The 17912-nt window shown below is 43.7% G+C and overlaps 1 protein-coding gene across 1 annotated transcript in view; it reads left to right on the forward strand.

Moving 5' to 3' along the window:
- The first annotated feature begins 1129 nt into the window (after positions 1-1129).
- Positions 1130-17912, forward strand: part of LOC104329019 (oxysterol-binding protein-related protein 6) — a 136267-nt gene continuing 119484 nt past the window's right edge. The window contains 1 exon segment of the mRNA XM_075429951.1: positions 1130-1185. The gene's annotated coding sequence lies outside the window, so the exon portion shown is untranslated.

Below are 17912 nucleotides of genomic sequence, written 5' to 3' on the forward strand. Positions count from 1 at the left end.
GTACTTTTTCCAAGGAATTTGCCGTTTTACCCCCTTACTCTTACTGAAATTTGCTGGCAGTGGCATCTAGCTCTCCATCGATTTCAACTGATATTCTCGGACGACAAAGTGTATTTCCCGTCTTGTTGGAACGGACCAGACAGCAGGACTAAGATGGAGGGCTGAAACAGGCCAGGCAGGAGGAGTGTTTAGCCAGGCTGCTGAGAGGGGCCCCCGAGCCACCCCGGAGGGCAGGACAGCAGTCAGCCCGGGGGACAGGGAGCGACCAGGCCCCAGCAGAAGGACGTGGGTGCCGGCGGCGAGTCCTTGGCCAGGCAGGGGGGTCTGCAGCCCACGTCCTGCGCAGCAGGGTGGCCTGAGCCTCTCCGCAGCGTCTCTGCACAAGGCAGCCCGGGCACCCGCGTCCGAAGGCATGTCGAAGCCAGCATCGTGAATGCTATAGCAGGGGATCTGCAGGGGAAAAAAAGAAACAAGAAAGCTAATGCTGATTAAACTAAGGGGGTAATTCCTCCGGCAGTTTTCCAGAGCGCGTAACGTTGTTTGTTCTCAACAGCCTCCCATGATGGGGTGACAAAGGCCAGCTCGGCTAAGGCAGCGGGAGCCGGGCGGAGGGCGCGGGGCCCGCAGCGCCGTCCCGGTGCCCGACGCCGGCCTCCGGCCCCGGCGCTGCCCACGTGCTTCCCCGTTTAATTTTAGCCCTGGTCTCACGACCGAAGCCCCGTTAGTCGGTCCCCGCCGCCGCCGCCCCGTCCCTCCGACACGCCGGCGTCAACCTGGCTCCGGGCTTTGCTTCGCGCAGCGGGGCCGGCTGAGGGAGCGCCCGCGGGGACACCGAGCCGTGCCCCGCCGCGCCCCGCCCCGCCGCCGCGCCCGGCGGGAGCATCCCGGCGCCGCCGGCCCGCTCCGCTCCGCTCGGCCCGGCCCCGCGGTACCTGTCACCGGCCCGGCCCGCGGCCGCCCGCCGCAGGTGGGTGCCGGCCGCCGCCGAGGGCACCTTGGCCGGCGGGCGGGCGGGCGGGGGGCGGTGCGGCGGGGCTGCGGCGGCGGCGCGGCTGCCCGCCCCCTCCCTGCCTCCCTCCCTCCCTCCGTCAGGCGGGCGGGGAGCTGCGGCGGGCGGGAGCGGGGAGCGGCGGGGCGCAGCCGCCCGGGCCGCAGCGGGGATGCGCCGCGGATCCCGGCGAGGAGGTGGGCGCTGAGCGGCGGCGCTGGGGGCGCGAACGGGCGGGGCGCGGGGGACGGCGGCCCGGGGCGGCGGGACAGGCCGGGCCGGGGAGCGGCGGTGCCGGGGAGGGAGGCAGGAGCGGGCCGGGGCGCGGCGGCGGGCCCGGCGCGGGGGCTGCGGCCTGGGCCCGGCGGCGGGGGCTGCGGGCGGCCCCGGGGCGAGGCCGGAGCACCCGGAGCGGTGGGGCGGGCGGACGGGGGTTGCGTAACGGCAGCGGGGCAGCGCGGGGCCCCGGCCCCGGCCCCAGCCGGCGGCCGGGCGGTCCCTGCCCGGGGCGGGGGCTTTGGCGTCCCCCTTCCCGCCCCACGCAGAGCCATTGAAACGTCCCCCTGAACCGCGGGGTCTGTGCGAGCGCGTGGCGGGTGCGGTGCCCCGGGGCTGCCCGGCTCCGCTCCTCGGGCGGGCACCCTTTTGTTTCCCTTCCCCGTCCCTCTCGGAGGGCGGCGGGGACGGCCTGCGCTCCCCGTTCGCTAGCCGTGCTGCAGAACCCCGGCAGGTCCTTTGAATACGCAGGGGATCCGCTGAAACAGTTGTTGGGGAATCGGTCGCCTGCCAGGAGCGCTGGTGCTGAAAACCACCGCCTGGCGAGGGTTTTGCCGTCGGCCCCTCGCTTGGTTTTATTTCGTAACCGCTTTAGCGTGCTGCAAGGCTGCGTTGCTGATGTTCTTCCCCAAAGCTTCAGCAATGCAGATGCTACGGGCTAGGAGTAACCGAAACAAAAGACCTTGCTGCACATCTCGGAGTGGAGCTGGCATCCAAGGTCGAGGAGCGAGCTGCGGTGCAACTTGCGTGGGGTAACGCGGCGGAACGAAAGTATCCACAGATCTGATCAGAGAGTTGAAGCGAAAAGTGTGCCAGCAGATGAAAAAGAATAATTGCGTAGTGAAGGTGTGAGGAAATAGCTATTTTAGGACTACAATTAACTATATCAGCTTGATTTTAATGGAACTAGTACATTTAATTGCATTCCTAACAGATTTTCTGTTCTCCAGATGATTAACTTGCAGAATGATACCAGCTCAAAGATTAAAATCTCATCAAATATCTAATGGTTTCTGTATAATATAATTGTGTTTGGTTTATAATAATTCTTTTCTAATAACCAGCCTTTGTCCATATAGCTGTAGATACTATAATTAGACTTTTCTTATCTTGGTATAAATGACATGACATTGACCTTTAGAGGTTAAGCAGATGTGGTTGTTATGGATCACAGTATCTTATACGTTTAGTAAAACATGTATCTTTGTATATACTTAATAGGGTTTTCTTTTATTTTTGTTTAAAAACTACACAAGGGGAGGACTACTTTCTCTTTTCTGTCCGTTTTAGATAAATAAACACAGACATATACAACATTTGCTATTTAAAATACCCTGAAGAGGTTTGTATTTAAGTTACCTTTTCTGCGTGAGTAAATACCAGGATGTGTATCTGGAAAAACAAAATGTTGCAGGATTTGTGACTGAAGACTCTATTTAAACATTTTCCCTTGCCACTGATGGCTGAAACATGTATCTTTTGTTGTACTGTAGTTCCTCAAGCTTGCTTCTTCCGCTCCCTAGTAGTTTGCTATTACGCTCCCAGATCCACTGGCGGTGCTGTTAGGGGTCTTGTTAGCAGTCTTTCTTACTACCATCCCTTTTTTGTTCTTAGCCCATTGTGGGAGCTTAGTCATAAACCTCCGTGATGCTCCAAGTCTCTGCTGCGGCTTTTCTTGTCTTTAGTTTGCTTCAGTTCCACCCAGGAATAACAAAACATTGGTTTGAGTACTGGTAGGGACAAGAGTGGGTTTGTTTTGTTTTTTCAAGTGCTGGTGCTGAAGGGCTGTAGTCTCTCTGTATGTTTATATACTTGGGTGTGCTTTTGATACAACCAGCAGAAACTTAACTTTGCTCACAGGTGTTAGAGTTACTGTGCAACTGAGCAGCCATTCTGACCTTACTACAAAGCTGCCACAGCTCTGGAAAGATAAAGCCTTGTGACTTCCTCAGTAGGGGAGTCCCCTGCCTCTCGCCCTATTGCAAGTGCTGCTGGAGATGGGAGCTGCTCTCCTTTGCTGCTTGTTCCTTCAGTCCGGGCAGGAGATGAAGGCAGAGGGCATTCACAGTACTGCTTCATTTTCCTTCAGCCCTTCATCATGTCTGGGTGTGGGGTATGTAAGCGTGTCTACCCCGTGGTGCCTCATGTTTCTGCTGAGGTGTGGTCTACCACTGGGTTTCTCAGAGTGACAGAAGTGAATGTTTTTGCTCTTGTTGTGCCAGATACATGAGATATCAGCATGGGTTTTCTCTGGGGATTTTTTTTTCATATAATCCTTTAGATTCTTGAGAATTTATACTTCTATACCATGCCTCTTTGTCTCGGTAGGGTTGTGTTCCTTAAGGGACGTTAGTCCTCTGGGTCAGCCCCTCTGTGTCACGCTGGAGAATGTGCTGTCACCGATGCTGGTGTTGCAGTGGGAGACGGGAAGGAAACTGCCAGCGCTGCACTGCCGAAGGAGCGTGTGTGTCTGTCTATATTTGTAATGTGTGTGTCTGTATACAGTGAGCCTGTTCTAATGGTTTAATTAACCCTTAGGCCTCATATATAGGGTAGAAAATAATTGTCCATTATCCTTGTCTTTTCTAATTTTTTTTAAAAAACACTGAACAATTCAAACAATTCCCAGAGATCTCTGGTGTACATGATGATTAAAAACTGGGAGGCTTTATTTTTCTTTTTTTTTTCTTGGTAACTAAATGCTTGCTGATTTTGAAGCTTTTGACTATGCTGGCATGGGAAAAGGCAGCACTTTCTGTAGATAATTTTCATGGGAAATGTTACTCTGGGCAATTATACTTCTAAAAGGAATTTCTCCAAGAATTTCCTTCAGGCTTGTGTTTCTTTCTTAAGATGACGTTAATGAGATTAAAAAAAAGAAAAAAATTTCTTCCCAGTGGGATACTAAAGTAAATGCTTACTTTTTTGGGGGGGTGGGGGTGAGGGAGTGTGTGAATTTGCCATATCAACGTTCCAGATGTCAAAGGAAGCAGCAACAGGTACTATGTACAAATGAAAGTAAACATGCTCAGACCATGTGAGGGATGTTGGATTTTTGGTAGATTCAAAACATGGCTTTCGTGATAGAAAGGGAAACTCTCCAGCTGCAGGAAGTCTAATGATGAGGAAGTTGCGTAATGAAGTGCCAGGTAATGTGAACTAAGTTTGATTGTAATATTATGAGATATTAAGGATTATGAAATTATGGAATCATAGAATGGTTTGCATTGGAAGGGACCTTTAAAGGTCATGTAGCCCAACCCCCCTGCAGTGAGCAGGGACATCTACCACTAGATTAGGCTGCTCAGAGCCCCGTCCAGCCTGACCTTGGATGTTTCCAGGGATGGGGCATCTACCACCTCTCTGGGTAACCTGTTCCAGTGCCTCACTACCCTCGTTGTAAAAAATTGCTTCCTTATATCTAGTCTGAATCTACCCTCTTTTAGTGTAAAACCATTACCCCTTGTCCTATAGCTACAGGCCTTACAGGCCATGCTATGAAGGGTGCTATTTACATATGTTTGTAATTAATTTCACTGTCTCCATGCATAGGTTTTCCAAGCTGTAAATACAAACCTACAGCTCTCAGCTGTTTCCTGTAAGTCAGAATACAGACACGAAGGCAGTTTAAAGTTTTCTTTCTAGGTGTTTCTAGCATATCCGTCCTTTGGGGTTGTTCCTTTCGGAAGAGCTGAAAAACGATGGAAGAACCTTTCGGTGCTGAGGACTGATAAGGCAGTGAGAGGGAGGACAGTGAAACGTGAAACATGGAAGACAGGAGAAGGCCACGGAGGTTACTGTGTGTACACAGTCCAACTGCTGTCTTTTAGGGAAACTTTTGGGCTGAATAGACTCGTGAAGATATTAAGGGTGCTAAAAAGTAAACAATAACAAAATACTAGAGACAGCTGTTCAAAGAGGAGAAAACAGGGTTGAAGTGGATTTTTTTGGTGCTTTTTTCTTTTTCTCAAGGGGATTTGGACCAAGTGACATCCAGAGGTTCCTCCCAACTGAAATTATTCTGTAATTCTAACTGTTCTGGCATTAAAGGCAAAACCCAGACATGACTATTTTCTATTTACAGTGAAAAATAGATGGTGCTTAGAAACTCTGAATTATTTTTTTTTGGATTATTGTGTATTAATCCCACAGAATTTCCAGTTAGTTTAGGAGCTGGTTCCAAGTAAAATGTGTCAGTATGTGCTGAGGGCTATATGGGTGGTAGCAGCAGGGAGGGAGCTGCTGAATTTCCAAGCTTGTCTTTCTGAGAAAGTTACAGACTGGTTTAAATGATTTCAGTATGAGCCCCTCCATCGCCAACTCAGAAACCAAAAAAGATTGTATATCTCATTACTTGTTACCTATAACTTTAAAAATAGAAGCTTTGAAGTAAGAGGAGGAGGAAGTTGGAGACTGAAGAGTAAGAGGTTGAGTCTGGAATGTATGGCAGTTGTACTGTCCTAAAGATTGGGAGAGCTTTATAATGATCCTTAGAAATGCCTCACTGTAGCGTAGAGAACAGCAACATTTTGAAACCAAGTTAAATAATTACCTTATTGGGTTTTTTTGAGTTCCTTAAAGGTGAATATATTTCTATACTAGTTTAAAGCACTTCTCTTAAAGGAAATAATGGATGCATTAACTCAAGGTGTAAAGAAAAGAAATCTCTAATTGACTGTGAGCTTTAATACAGAGTTGCAGCAACTTCAAGTAGCAGATGTCATGTTGCATTAGACTCAAAGATTAAGTTTTCTACCAAAAAATCAATTTCCTTCTGTGAAACTTGGTTTTCTTTCTGTCTGCTTTCTGGGGGGTGGTATCTGTATTTCTAGCAGAGTGCTGTCCCTGGGCATCTCCTAAAGGTTTGATATTCCTCAATCAAATATTTCACATTTGTGGAATTCAAGCCCTCCCCTCACTCCAGTGAATCTCTTTCTCATTATTTTGGAATGCTGAGAATCAGATGGACAAGTTGAATGTACCCAGAATTTAGCAGATAGGAAGTCCAGTCTTGGTTATGATCTCTCATGGTGCGATCTGATTGCTTGCATTCCTGACTCTGCTAAAATAAGAGTTTTATTTTCCCTGTTTTACAGTGGAAATTGGGAGATGGAAGTGCTTGTAGCCTATAAACTACATAAAACCCCTGTACTTTTCAGTTCATGTGGATCACAAAAATCACAGAAGCCGTGCTTAGTCCTTGTTGATTTGCATGTTTCTAGTCCAAGCGGAGATGCTAAGGACGTTATGGATTCTTTACTTAAAAGGCTGGATTAAGTTATCTGTATATGGTATTGAATGTAGTCCCGTCCTCTAATGCAAATGATATTCTAGTGATACAGAGCTTTTCTGTAGCATGTATTGTTTCCAGTTAAGTTATTGAATTATGTTTGTGAAGAATTCAGGTGTATTGAAACCATGTATTAGATCCTTTACATCAGTACAGTAGGGCATAAATCTGGGATTGCTTTGTTGTAGAAGTAACTAAACCCAAAGTAAGTAATATTTGTGTAAGAATGATCTATAGATTGGTTTCAAGATACCTTATCTTGGACTGTGATACCATTTTTCAAATGATGAACTGAAAAGTTTTCTGTTGAGGAATGGAGTAAGCCCAAGTTGCGCAGAGAAAAGGCCATATGAAACCTGTGCCATGGGGTGAAGGCTGCCTGCCCAGACAGAGGAAACGTTGGCTACATCTGCCCAGTTCTAGCTGACCTGATTAATCCTGGAAAATGAAGAAACAACAGAAGAACTTTATTCTGTAACTGTTGTTAACTTCACACTTCCTGTAACACATTGGGGGTGGGAGACCAAAGAGTCACAGAAATCTTGTGGCAACTGCTAATTGATGTGGACTGTGGAATTGGTGACACCTTTGACGGCTCATGCTGACAGTTTAAATGAGAAAGCAATAAACAGTTAAAGCAGTAGCCCCAGTTGCAGGGGATGAGGGAGCATGACATTGGACACGCACGTACCTCTGATGCTTGAAAGGCTGAGCTGGAGGGGAACAGCCTGGTGTGAGGTCCAGGCCACCAGCCGGGACTTGGACACGCTGACTGGTTGGGGTGAGCATCTTGTGTCCCAGGGTGTCTGGTGGCAGTGTCATCTGGACCTTGATTTGTATGTGTCATAGAATAGACAAGCTGGAACAGAAATGCCGCACACGTCTTGCTTAATAAAGCGTGACTAGATTATGCGGCACAGAGTGGTGGCATTCTGTTCTTGTAGAAGGACAGAACATGCATAAGGTGATGTTAAACAGGATTTGGGTCAAGAGAAGTTTCTGTGAATATCTTACAGGAACGGTTCCAAGCAGGCGATTACTTTTCCCATTTCATCTCTGCCCTCACCATCTCTCTCCTGAGTGTGGTCAGCCTGCTTCTGCAGTGGGACCGCAGATGGGCTCTTGTCCCCATTCCTACTATATGAGCATTTTTATGCCTGACCTACTCAGGGTTGCCTGACACCCTTGTGATCTACTTCAGGAAAACATCCTTTAACTATTTCTTCCCAAACTGTGTTTGAAAATAAATATCAGTCTTGTTTGGAAAGTAATGGCACTGTGATTTGAGAAGTGGGAGAGAAACAAATCCAGATAGACCATGGCTCATCTTCTCAGATTATGATTTTTGAGATTTTGGCCACAAGATCAAAGTTTCTTCAATTAATTTATTTTCTGCAGTAGGAAAACTTTTAGGAAATTGGTGGGGCACAACATTTTCTTTTATACTTTTGTGTTTAAGGTGCTGGTTAGCCGGGTTGCCACCTAGTAAGGATTGATATTCTGGGGAAACTGGAAAGATGAAATCACTGGTGGAGAACTATGGAAATGACAAGAAATGTACCAGATAAAGGGACTTTCAACATGTAAATAGGATGCTGGAATGGTTAGTTTGGTGGCGCATGTTTCTTTCAGGGTGGAGTGGGTCAGCTGGGTGAGGAGGTGGTGGCTGATGGTGGAAATGAAACTTGGTTAAAAGCGAAAAGCTTCAAAACAAAGCAGCTTGTTGAGATCTGAAACTGGCAGTTGGTGTTGAGTCATCTTGGGATCCCTCTGACCCCAATGTGAGCATGACACATGCATCCCTCTGGGAAGTAATTATGTCTCTTTTGTGTTTAAAGTCTGTGTTTCTTGGTTTTAAGCTGTTTCTGGAAAACAAGCTTTCTTCAGATGATGTTTGCAGAAAACAGAAGAATGGAAATGATATGAAATAGAGCTGTAGGGAACTCAGAGATTGAGTCTGGAGGTAAAGTATCGGTGTGCTCCTGGTACTGGGAAGTTAGCTCTGTAGCCATACAAATTCTGTGTCTTTCATTGTAATGGTTGTTGATGCATAAAACCCATCTTCTTCCGCTGTTCCCGTCAGCTGAATACAGGTTGCCTTTCCAAGCTCACTCGCACCTGACAGCGGTGCTTTTTTGTGCATGTAACTTCTGGTAACTACGGTCAGGTCATAGTTGCTACCTGATTTAATGTTCTTGGGTGACATAATCATGGGCAAAAATAAGCCGTTCTCTGACTGAAAAAAACTAAAAGAGTTCTATAACTCTCCTTAGCTGTGACCTATATGCGTGGGTGTGCAAATATGCTATGAGAAGTTAAATGTAAAATACACAGTGGTCCACTGAGCAGGCCTCTCTCAGTCACTCCTATGGCTGGTAATGTAGCCTACATGTAAAACCCACGGTCAGTTTGCAGTGTACGATTCAGAGTGACATGCGATACAAAATAATCTTTAAAAAAATTGCACAGTATTTTCTTTAGTAGCTGCACACTCTGTCCCCTGCCCAGTCACATAAATACTGTTGCATGACAGACCTTTAAATTAATAATTAGAGTGGTTTCAGTCTCTATTTAATACAGTAACAGTTGTGTTTTCTTGTGAGATGTGAGTTGGGGATTAATGGGATAGGCCTCAAACCAGGTCAGAGTTATGAGGATTAGAATTAGCCAAACTGCTGCCTAGCCCTTGGACCCCAACAGGACTCTGCAGCAGCTCCAGCTGGTTATGCAGCATCTGTGAGTTCAACGAATAGAAGCAGTTTCAAAAGTAACCTGCAATATGCTTTTTGACTTCTGTTTCTGGCGATGCAAAGGTTGATGCTGGATCTGCAAAATAGTTAGTTGCTCCGAAGTGTAACAATGAACATGGCAGCTTAGGTTCGTGGCTCTTACCCTTTCCATAACAGCTGCTGTGTGTCCATCTGCATGAAGAAGTGCTACAAATTTAAGTAAAATTTTGTGAGCTACAGTAGGAAGAGGAGAGAGAGCGGCAGGTTGTTTGCCTTGAAACTTTACAAATGCCAGTTAATAATTTTCTTTTGTTTTTTCATAGTATTTTGGTGAAATCAATATGACATGAGTCTATGAGCAGTAAGTTCAGGTGGAGGAGGTGGTACAACAGCCATGCTGTAATCACTTGGCCTTTCCTAAAGCTGTGATATTTTTCTTAATACGCTTAGGTTTTAGGTTTCCTACTTGAAATGCCTAGGCCAGTTTCCCAGAGGCTGTATAACAGATCGTTGTTCATAGTTCTCCTGACATTTTGTGCCTTCTTGATTGCCTCATTTTTCTCCTAACTGTACCACCATTAGAGATCCAAACACGTACTTGTCCTCTATGATGTGGGCACTTCCTGACAGCTGAGATGTTATTCGCACTGTCAGTGCATTATACCAGGGCTGTGCACGGGGCGAGGGGGAAGGATCGTTGCCTTCAGCTCTGATATCTGCTGACTGTCCGGTCGGGAGCTGTGCTGGCCCTTGGCTGCCAGCTCGTGGTGCAAATGCACTGCCTTGTTATTAGCCCCTGCCACCTTATGCTGTTTCTGCTACAGCCATTATTGGATTTCCTCCTCAGTGTTCTTTAGAATTTTGAGATTTATTCAGTATTTGCAAATTTATATGCTTTAATCTTAATATTGTGAATACATTAACTCAACCATTTTACATAAAGTTATCAAATAATGTTAGTCATAAATCTGTGCTCTATCTCTTTACTATTCTATATCCTATTTACTGTTTGAATTATTATTAAATTACACAGCATTCTTTTTGTAAAGTTTGAATATATTGGCTTCTTCATCTTCTACATTTTCTTCATTCTTTTCACTCATGTTATTTGTAGTAAGTCAGTAAAAATAATTTCAAAGATGCAGTAAAGAGTAATGCTATGTAAAAAATAGGTAGGGACTAACATTAAGGGCTTGATAAACAAGATGATGTTCCATTGAGGGCAGCAGAAGAGTGCTAACTTACATCAGTTGAAGGGGTTTTAAGTACAGTAAACTAGAACTAATTAAGATGGGATTGATGTAAATTAGGTTCATAGCGCTCTTGAGAAGAGGAGCAATATCTCATAACAAAGGAGTTCTCTTTCTTGATGCCACTACAGGTGTTCAATGGTAAGCTCTCTATCTTTTTTTCTTGCTTCTGTTCTCCTGCTTCATCTGGTTGTGGACACCGTGCTCAGTGCTTAGAAATGCAGAACATCCTTGTGGAGGGCATGGCAGCTTTATTCATTTCATACTTGAACATCTCTGGCAACATCCCCACGTTTAAAGCTGATGGAAACAAACTGCTCTTTAGGCCACAGATATCTTGAGGAATGTGTAGTTCTGCTTTCTTGGCTGGTTCTTGGCATGTTCATGAAAAACATGTCTTTGCTGTGTGATATAACACTGAAAAAAACACCAACATTAGATAAATCTGCTTATAGATGAAATTTAGTTTCTTGTAAAGAAATGTAATGAGTGGAAACTAATTTTGAAACTAATTTTTTTTAAAGACAGGTGCACCAGGAATGTGTTCGTTACTTCTCTGGGTTTCCAGCACCGTGATGTGCTTTCTCAGCTCTTGCCTTCTGAATCATTCTGCCTCTCCTTTGAAGATCACTCCCTACCCATTAATACACCCCTCTCTGAATTTCAGTCCTGTTACCTGAGCTCACCAGTTCCCGCTGGGCACACGGGCATGTCTGCTTGCCCAGGCCTCCGGTGCTCCATGCCACTGCCCTCCGGCTGCCCCTCCTGCATCCCGGCTGGTGCAGGCTTCGTGCTTCTCCAGAGGGTCCTTGGCCATCGCGGGAGATCCTTGGTGGGGGCTGTCAGGGGCTGGGAACTATGAAGGAAAAAAACCTTGGAGAACAAAATGCTGGGAAATTCATGATGTTAAGCATACTGAGGAAAATCAGTAATTTTCCTAATGAGCCTTATGCCTAATAGCAGTGTAATGTTCCACTTCTTAACAGTAGCAGGTGAAATATTTTTGCACTGTATGTTGGTGATTTTTGTCAAGGTGAGTTATACATTTCAACCATGCTGAAGCAGATTTAAACATAATGGTACAACTTCCAAATGTGAATTTCTCATTTAGAAGGACAAGTCTGAATAGAAATAAATGTATATGGGTATTGTGAGATCCAGAAAGTAATTCAAGCAGACCTCTCTGAAGTTTTTTGGTTTTTTTAAACAATCTCAGTATGCCGCAAAATGACTTCCAGTTCTTTAGGCTCCCACAGATTGCAGCATAGAAAATAAATACTTTTTCAGTGAATGTCAGTTTTTTTCCATTGAAGAATAAATGAGGAAGCATGAGGCTTTGAGGCTTCTGTGACTTCTGTGCACTTCCCAGACAGCTAATCTTTGTTTATCGTTGTATTTTGTATAATGTTTACTTAGTGCTTGCCATTTTATTTTCATTGCCAACTGTTGCTTAAGAGTTAAATACTCAAATAATGATGGAATTGTAGTGCATTTTTAAAGGCTTTGTTCAAGTACCTGAAGCTAAGAGGGTGAATGTTTTATTTGAGGAAATTAAACTTTTTTTATATCTGAAGCATATTTGCACTTTGCATTTCTGTTTCCATAGATTTATCAAGCATATCAAAAGAGTGATGTGGGCAAAGGCAACACAACAGGTTGAAAGTGAAAGATAGCAAATGTCAAAGTTTAGATTTTGCTGATTACTTCTGTTTTGCTAATAAGGGCATGCATGCATGTGAGCAGAACACAGAAGGCAACAGCATCAGATGAGAAATAGAGAAATAAAGTACCTTTGGTCAGTGGTGCTCCATTCTAGGAGGAGATGGTTCTTGCAAATAATGATGCTAGAATTTTGCAAAAGTTTCTCCCATGATATTTGCTTTTACTGTTCCTGCAAAGTTTGCCTGAACATAAGAGCAGCCTCACTTGCTAACAGTGGCTGACAGGGACTGTGGTATGAAGTTTCCCTCGATGATCTACAAAGACCTACATAAATAAAAATGGGGAATGTGTATCTCAGAGAAAGGGTATGTGGAGAGCAGTTGAACTCTCTGTACTGGATTTAGCAAGCGGGCTCTGTTAATCAGAACGAATCACAAAATCACAGAATGGTAGGGGTTGGAAGGAACCTCTGTGGGTCATCTAGTCCAACCCCCCTGCCGAAGCAGGGTCACCTACAGCAGGCTGCACAGGACCTTGTCCAGGCGGGTCTTGAATATCTCCAGAGAAGAAGACTCCACAACCCCTCTGGGCAGCCTGGTCCAGTGCTCCATCACCCTCAGAGTGAAGAAATTCTTCCTCATGTTCAGACGGAACTTCCTGTGCTTCCTAATGCACGGTCAGAAACTAAGCAGAGACAGAATATCCTCCTCCTTGGGTTATGCCCACCTGCAGATTTCTGGGCAGTTCTGGATGAGTTTCTATGCCTGTGTATGTCGTTCAGCCACAGCGCAGGCACGGGCTGGACAGCCAGGCGTCAGCCAGACATCTGCCAGGCGGGCAACGACTCCAGCATGGCCCCAAGCAGTGTGCTTCTATCTGCAAACCTCTGTAGCTATAGACTTTGGTTAGCAATCCTGCAATGAGCTGAGCAACATATTTCGGTATTTTTCATTGTAATTAACATTTTACACGCTTCAGTACATTTAGTACCGTGCTCCAGTTTGTTCTGCACACAGAAACGTATTTTTCTATCTTTGTTATTGAACTATTTATCTATAAGAGGCAGAGTCAGTATTAAAGAGAAATGCATGAAGGAAAAAGTAAATGACACAAAACTAAAATTAAGCAAACCATTTCCATTGTTATTACTGGATTTAAGAGAGAAAATGACATTTTACAAGGAGTTTCAAAGACTATAACATATATATTTGAAAGTAGTAGGCGGTAGACTTCAAACTCATGTCAGTCATTTGTCACAGTTGCCCTTTGTCTTGCTGAGGGTCTGAGTGGAGCAGCGTAGAACTGGAGACCAGTGCCCTGCACAGATGTGGAGAGAGTTTAAAAATAAAAAAGGAAAAGAAAATGTCAGGGAAGTAAATTTCCTAACTTTCCCAAATGCATGGGCGAAGCCCGCCTGGGTAGAATAGATGCAATTTTCTTGCTTCTGGATTCTTGTTAAAAATCAAACGAAATAAGGATGAATGTGAGATTTTCCTATCAGAACACTGCAATATCCAACTGAATATCTAAAGTGCTTCTTTCCCCCCTTCTCTCCCTGTTAATCAGCCTTTTAGAATGTTTATAGCGAGGAGGCTGTCCCAAAACACTTATTTGTGAAGTGTCGCTATGTAGCATTGATACAATTAACCTTACAAGTCCTTTTCGCTTCCTTGGCATATTTGCGTGGTAGTGTTTCAAGAATTATTTTACTGCTGTTTTCTGATGTTGATTAATTTTGGAACAGGTATTGCATGCAGCAGGGGAGTTTCTCTTCTGTGTAAATGGCTGTGGGCATTTTGGCTGAGGTTGCTGACGCGTATTTGGCTACACGCTGACTTACCAGCTATTGTGAAGGACTAAGGAGTGTTGCAAAAATAAAATGAGTTACTTAAGAAGATTACTGTTGTCATTACAGCTGGAGTGATCTCTTCTTCCAAGGAAGAAAAAAAATTGTAACAGAACTTGAAAGTTGGTATCAAGACAAAGTAAGCATCAAGGTTAACAAAATATTTTATGATGCTGCATTGTGAAATCCTCCTAAAGTGCCTTTTGGGGGGAGGAGGAGGAAAGGAAAGTGGCTACATTGTGTATCTTTGTTCATTCAGCGGCAATAAACACATTAATGAAAAGTTTCAGTTGAAAAATACTGAATAGGTCTCACTTTTGAGTAGACCTTTAATGCTTCTCTGTATTTCAGTCTAATGATCTAACTTTCTAAAGGTATATTTATTTGTAAAAGTGACAATATTGTGACTGGTAATACAGAAGTTTTTTTTAATAACATTTATGTATAAATAAATATATCACGGTATATTTTCACTGTATAGATGATAGGTGACTCGGAGTCAATGCAGTCGAACAGTTTTATTCTAGTGAATTTACAAATACTGAGTTGCCCTGCATATAAGCTGATCTTATAATTTGTGAATGGTAACAAGGAGCAGAGGGAGAAATTTTATCTGTATTTCTATTTTTGCTGTATCTTTTTTTTTAATATAGTAGCATTTTATCATTTATACTTCTGTCATTATTCTTGTATGCAATATACTTTTTGGGACTACACTTATGCGTAGAGGTTGCTGTCAGATAATGTTACGAGGTGTCTCAGCAGCTATGAAATCAGTAGACAATGGCAAGAGAAGGTTAAAACAGAGATGCTGAACTTCAAACCGTCAGTTGTACGGCATTAGAAATTCAGAACAAATAGATGAATTGAGTTGTAGTTTCTGACACAAACTCTTTAGTTCTTCATGGCCAGCAAAACATGAAGTAAACCCCTCTATCCCATTTTCTGTTTCAGCAGTGGTTTGTAACTGTTGTATTTCATAAACACGTGTGATTCTTCTGAATAGGAGCCTTCTACTTTGATCACCAGTTTTATGCATACAAATTTATCATTAGAATCCTGTCCATATTGTGTTGAATCTTGCTCTGAAAAATCCAGATTTCTCAGCATCTCATGTGAGAATAAGAAGCTCTCAGACTGGGGACAGTATTCCCTGATTTATCATAGTCAGCGAGCAGAGAAAGGATGAATACTTAATGAGCCCTGTTTGATCAGAGTCTGTGATAGCCAGCACATCTTCTTGGCTCTGGCCAAGACTGCAGATAAAATCTTATGGTGGTTGTTAAGAACAGGGGTGGAGTTGTGAGTAGGATCCTGGCAACGGGGGGGGGTTTGATGATATAAGAATGAAGTTTGATGTCATCATGAAGGAAAATGTTTACTGTCCTGTCTAGAGTATGAGTAGATACCTAATTGTAATAAATGCCTCCTCTTCAGGTTGTGTGTCAGTCCTAATAGAATTGCAGGTGTGTTTTGTGTTTCCTCCTCCTGAGAGGTCATGACAACATGATTGAAACAACCAGATTTATGTTCAGCTGCTTACTGCTGGAGGTCTTCTTGTCATCTTAAACCCAGTGTCATTTAGATCACCTTTTAATCTGAGTAATAGAGACGATGTATGCTTTCTGTCTTGATGGTATGTCAGTACAGAATGTCCAGAGAACGCTGTTCATTTTGGTGCTAGTGTACTTCATGAAATTTCAGCTTACAATCTTTGATATGAAAACAATATGACTTTTATTTGATAGTTTATGCTGTGTGTTTATTTATTTATTTAGGATATGCTCCTGTCTTCCTACTTCGAAATATAGTACAAAGTCCTTAAAAATTATTTGTTTTATTGAAGGTCAGTGTGGATACTCAAGTGCAGCAAGAGTCTGTGAGTCTGTGATATCTCTGCCCTGCAACTTGAAGTGCTCAAACAGTGTCCTCCTGGAGCCCTGCTGAAACAGATGAAAGGCTACATGTACTGTAAACTTTGAGGACTTCACATAAATATCTGCACAAGCAGAAACATCTTCCAAAAATGACCTCAAAATTGAAAAGAAAATACATCTATATAAAACCATATTAAGTCATTTTGGTTTTTTTTCTTCATAATGCCAAGTAGTGCAAGGAATGTTTTAGCTCCTCATTTACTCACGTAGCTCCTGAGAAAGTTAATACACTGTCAATAGTAGTAGTTGTAAGGACAAATCTTACTTTAATTTTCCTGTTATTTAGCTCCTGAGTGCAGTCCACCACTGTCACTTGTTTTATTAATATTTCAAAATGCATAATTTGTAATAGGGAAATATGACTTGTGTTTTCTCTTCCTCCAGGCTTAAATAAGAGTAGTGTCTTTTCATATCTGTTTATACTATGTATGTTAAAGTGGCATTATGAAATTGAAAATTCCTCTGAGTACATTTTATGAAAGTTGAAAGCCCCTGAGTGATAATGGCAGGATATCACTGACTTTGCTGGTGTATTAAATGCTGGTGGCAGCATTTCAGGATGCAGAGCAGCTTGGCAGTCAGTTAGCTGTGGCCTGGGCCTCTCAGATGGTCTAGTTTTTTAAGTGTTCTCAGTGGTAAAATCTGCTTTCTTATGTAAGAGAACGAGAATGCTTTCCTTGGACAGGGAAAATTGTCTGAAGATGTAAAACACTTATAAGAAAGAAGCACCCATTCTGGAAGTAATAGAGGCCAAGAAAGTTTTTTGGCCAAAAATAGTTGCAAGTACTTGCAAATCTAGCTAAGCAAAGACTATAACAGAACTTTTTGACCAGTTGTAGCTACATAAGTCCACCAGAAATTGCTGATGATGTATCTCTTACTCTGTTTAGTGCGAGCTGTTCTCGGGCTTTGGGAGCTGGGATGGTCCATGGGGAAAAAAGGGGTATAGTTAAGACTGCATCCTTAGAAAAGTACTGCTAATGGCTTGGAAAATACTTTTTGTTCCTTTTTTTCCTTTCCTCCACGTGAAAGATGAGCACAGGACAGCTGTGGCACCTTAGATGTGCTGAGCCTTGTGTCCTGCCTCTGGCAGTAACTCACAGCAGGGAGCACAACATGCTGCTCTCACCGGCGCTTCCGCACGCTGTCCTGTTGGGCTGTGACGCCTCTCGGATAGCTTGAGATACATCTTTCCCTCCCTAGTTGGTCCAATCACTTCTTAGACCTTAAATTTGCTATGTTTATGTGCTTATTACAGTGTGCTACAGTGTGTGTAGGTTTAAAAAAACTCAGGGAAGATGGACATTGCATCCAGCAGTGTGGGCTGGTTAGTGTAGGGTGGAGAAACCTTTATGTGTTACAGGGCAGAGACTAAAGTGAAAACAGAGTAAACACAATTAAAACAAAAATTTGGATCATTTTCCATCTTTCTGGTAGGGTCTTGAAGAATCCCCTGTAACTTTCTGCATGGTGTCTGTCACGCAGCTCTCCGGGGCGAGGAAAACTGGAGAGGTTGGGGTGGATCTGTACCTCCTGTGGGCCAGGCAGAAAACAGAGGGGCAGGGCTGGGGTCCACAGAGGAGGATTTTGGATTCTGTTAGGTTAGGAAGTGCGGTTTATTGGTTCATTATATTCTGAAAAAAGTTGCAGTTTCATACCTTTGTTAGTGAATTTGGATTAAATTTAACAAATATTTTCCATAAAAGGAAAAATGGAGAAAAGTTTGAAAATCTGAAATTTCATTTGAATACGTTTGCTAGGGATGATCGTTTTGGTGTGTGTTTATGTTGAAACAGACTTTTTCACCCAAATTACTTGAAATTTCTCCTTTCTTCCTCCTTTTGGCCTCTGAAATAAATAAAAAAAAAATCCACTATTGATACAGCCAAAGTAGGTTTGTTTTTCAGTTAAGAATTTGAGATTTATGAAACATG

The sequence above is a fragment of the Opisthocomus hoazin genome, chromosome 9, assembly GCF_030867145.1.
Source record: "Opisthocomus hoazin isolate bOpiHoa1 chromosome 9, bOpiHoa1.hap1, whole genome shotgun sequence".
Taxonomy (NCBI): domain Eukaryota; kingdom Metazoa; phylum Chordata; class Aves; order Opisthocomiformes; family Opisthocomidae; genus Opisthocomus; species Opisthocomus hoazin.